The sequence below is a fragment of the Perkinsus marinus genome (assembly GCF_000006405.1).
Source record: "Perkinsus marinus ATCC 50983 genomic scaffold scf_1104296940124, whole genome shotgun sequence".
Classification (NCBI taxonomy): Eukaryota; Perkinsozoa; order Perkinsida; family Perkinsidae; genus Perkinsus; species Perkinsus marinus.
The window spans coordinates 1-2,924 of NW_003212949.1; the positions used below are offsets into that span (position 1 = coordinate 1).

Below are 2,924 nucleotides of genomic sequence, written 5' to 3' on the forward strand. Positions count from 1 at the left end.
ATTTCAGTGAAAAATTACGAAATGCAGTCGGTTTCCGACAAACGAACTCAGAGCAAGCTTCTGCTGGAGTTGAACCGACGGCCTCCCGCTTACTAAGCGGGTGCTCTATCAACTAAGCTAAGAAGGCACGGTCTTGCAAGTCTAAAGTCTAACCATGCCATAGAATTTCACAATGAAACGCATACCACAATTCAAGTGGTGCAACAATTTGGTACTAAATTTCAGTGAAAAATTACGAAATGCAGTCGGTTTCCGACAAACGGACTCAGAGCTAGCCTTCTGCCGGAGTTGAACCGACGACCTCCCGCTTACTAAGCGGGTGCTCTACCAACTAAGCTAAGAAGGCACGTTCCCTCGAGTGTGGAGTCTAACCATGCCGTAGAATTTCACAATGAAACGCATACCCCAATTCAAGTGCTGCAACAATTTGGTACTAAATTTCAGTGAAAAATTACGAAATGCAGTCGGTTTCCGACAAACGGACTCAGAACTAGCCTTCTGCCGGAGTTGAACCGACGACCTCCCGCTTACTAAGCGGGTGCTCTACCAACTAAGCTAAGAAGGCACGTTCCCTCCAGTGTCGAATCTAACCATGCCATAGAATTTCACAATGAAACGCATACCCCAATTCAAGTGGTGCAACAATTTGGTACTAAATTTCAGTGAAAAATTACGAAATTCAGTCGGTTTTCGACAAACGGACTCAGAGCTAGCTTTCTGCCGGAGTTGGACCGACGACCTCCCGCTTACTAAGCGGGTGCTCTACCAACTAGGCTAAGAAGGCACGTTCCCTCGAGTGTGGAGTCTAACCATGCCATAGAATTCCACAATGAAACGCATACCACAATTCAAGTGGTGCAACAATTTGGTACTAAATTTCAGTGAAAAATTAGGAAATGCAGTCGGTTTCCGACAAACGAACTCAGAGCTAGCCTTCTGCCGGAGTTGAACCGACGACCTCCCGCTTACTAAGCGAGTGCTCTACCAATTAAGCTAAGAAGGCACGTTCCCTCGAGTGTGGAGTCTAACCATGCCATAGAATTCCACAATGAAACGCATACCACAATTCAAGTGGTGCAACAATTTGGTACTAAATTTCAGTGAAAAATTACGAAATGCAGTCGGTTTCCGACAAACGAACTCAGAGCAAGCCTTCTGCCGGAGTTGAACCGACGACCTCCCGCTTACTAAGCGGGTGCTCTACCAACTAAGCTAAGAAGGCACGGTCTTGCAAGTCTAAAGTCTAACCATGTCGTGAAATTTCTCAATGAAACGCATACCACAATTCAAGTGGTGCAACAATTTGGTACTAAATTTCAGTGAAAAATTACGAAATGCAGTCGGTTTCCGACAAACGAACTCAGAGCTAGCCTTCTGCCGGAGTTGAACCGACGACCTCCCGCTTACTAAGCGGGTGCTCTACCAACTAAGCTAAGAAGGCACGTTCCCTCGCAAGTGTGGAGTCTAACCATGCCATAGAATTCCACAATGAAACGCATACCACAATTCAAGTGGTGCAACAATTTGGTACTAAATTTCAGTGAAAAATTACGAAATGCAGTCGGTTTTCGACAAACGGACTCAGAGCTAGCCTTCTGCCGGAGTTGAACCGACGACCTCCCGCTTACTAAGCGGGTGCTCTACCAACTAAGCTAAGAAGGCACGTTCCCTCGAGTGTGGAGTCTAACCATGCCATAGAATTCCACAATGAAACGCATACCACAATTCAAGTGGTGCAACAATTTGGTACTAAATTTCAGTGAAAAATTACGAAATGCAGTCGGTTTTCGACAAACGGACTCAGAGCTGGCCTTCTGCCGGAGTTGAACCGACGACCTCCCGCTTACTAAGCGGGTGCTCTACCAACTAAGCTAAGAAGGCACGATCCCTCGAGTGTGGAGTCTAACCATGCCATAGAATTCCACAATGAAACGCATACCACAATTCAATGAAGGTCCATTTATGGGGCTAGTTCAAGGACGAATGTATTGAGATTTACCGTTAGATGGGAACGGGCTCAGAGACCTCCTCGTGGTGTTCCTGGAAACTCAACTATAATGTTTAATTGTTGAGGCTAACATCTGAGCATTCGATTGTCTCCTCTCTGTTTCCTTGTACAATTTGTTATTGCCTTGTCGGTTTGCTTCTCGTTTTGTTACGTCTCTGAACCCTTGTTATTTCAGTCCAACTGAATGGGTCCGATTATGGTATTGGTCCGATATACATATGTATGGTAAGTTATGCACATGTATGTTCTGTTTACTGTTCATTTGAAGTTGCCTTGTGTTGCGGTAATGGTTGGTTAGTCACCTGTTTGGTGCACTAATGGATGTGTCCCCGTGTTGGGGGAGTTTGCTCGGTGTTGAACGAGTATGCGGTCGACAGTTGTCGGAATCCATGTGTGGTTGGATGGTCGATCCCTAATTAGGGGTAAATGTGTTGTGTGGTGGATAAAGGGTACCATTGTCGAGTCGGTCGATTCGGGTGGTGCGACGCTAGATTTGTGTAAACTACTATCTTTTCGCGTACTAAGTAATCGTGATGACTCTTAATCACATACATGTTTATCATAAGTGTTATTATTCTTTCGCATTACTGCTCGTTTATTCTGTTTGATTCATCTTCATGGCGATTTCGAGTTCCAGCCGCCTCTGAGTGGCGTTATGCTTGAATTGCCCTCGTATTTTGTTTATCCTTTGTCTTTAGGTTCCTTTTCTTTTGTTTTAAAATTAGGATGAACCGTTGTTGATGTCGACGTTTTCAACTGCTCCAGATCTGTCTGGGACCATAGTTGAGACATTAGCTCACCACTTTTCTCGGTAACTCTTTGAGAACGTTGAAGCAGCGGTGATGATGCCGAGTGTGGGAGAAATGGTAGTTGCTTGTGCTGTCGCTATGGGTGCTCTATTGGATAATGATGCCGA

At 45.2% G+C, this 2,924-nt stretch overlaps 9 non-coding genes across 9 annotated transcripts; all 9 read right to left on the bottom strand.

Annotated features, from left to right (window-relative positions):
- Positions 1 to 54: 54 nt before the first annotated feature.
- Pmar_PMAR027807 lies at positions 55 to 127 on the bottom strand. Its single transcript has one exon. It is a non-coding gene; the product is annotated as a tRNA-Thr (tRNA).
- A 146-nt stretch (positions 128 to 273) lies between these two features.
- On the bottom strand, positions 274 to 346 carry Pmar_PMAR027808. Its single transcript has one exon. It is a non-coding gene; the product is annotated as a tRNA-Thr (tRNA).
- Positions 347 to 492: 146 nt separating this feature from the next.
- Positions 493 to 565, bottom strand: Pmar_PMAR027809. Its single transcript has one exon. It is a non-coding gene; the product is annotated as a tRNA-Thr (tRNA).
- Positions 566 to 711: 146 nt separating this feature from the next.
- Pmar_PMAR027810 lies at positions 712 to 784 on the bottom strand. Its single transcript has one exon. It is a non-coding gene; the product is annotated as a tRNA-Thr (tRNA).
- Positions 785 to 930: 146 nt separating this feature from the next.
- Pmar_PMAR027811 lies at positions 931 to 1,003 on the bottom strand. The gene has a single exon. It is a non-coding gene; the product is annotated as a tRNA-Thr (tRNA).
- A 146-nt stretch (positions 1,004 to 1,149) lies between these two features.
- Pmar_PMAR027812 lies at positions 1,150 to 1,222 on the bottom strand. Its single transcript has one exon. It is a non-coding gene; the product is annotated as a tRNA-Thr (tRNA).
- Positions 1,223 to 1,368: 146 nt separating this feature from the next.
- Positions 1,369 to 1,441, bottom strand: Pmar_PMAR027813. The gene has a single exon. It is a non-coding gene; the product is annotated as a tRNA-Thr (tRNA).
- Positions 1,442 to 1,589: 148 nt separating this feature from the next.
- Pmar_PMAR027814 lies at positions 1,590 to 1,662 on the bottom strand. The gene has a single exon. It is a non-coding gene; the product is annotated as a tRNA-Thr (tRNA).
- Positions 1,663 to 1,808: 146 nt separating this feature from the next.
- Pmar_PMAR027815 lies at positions 1,809 to 1,881 on the bottom strand. Its single transcript has one exon. It is a non-coding gene; the product is annotated as a tRNA-Thr (tRNA).
- Between the last annotated feature and the right edge of the window lie 1,043 nt (positions 1,882 to 2,924).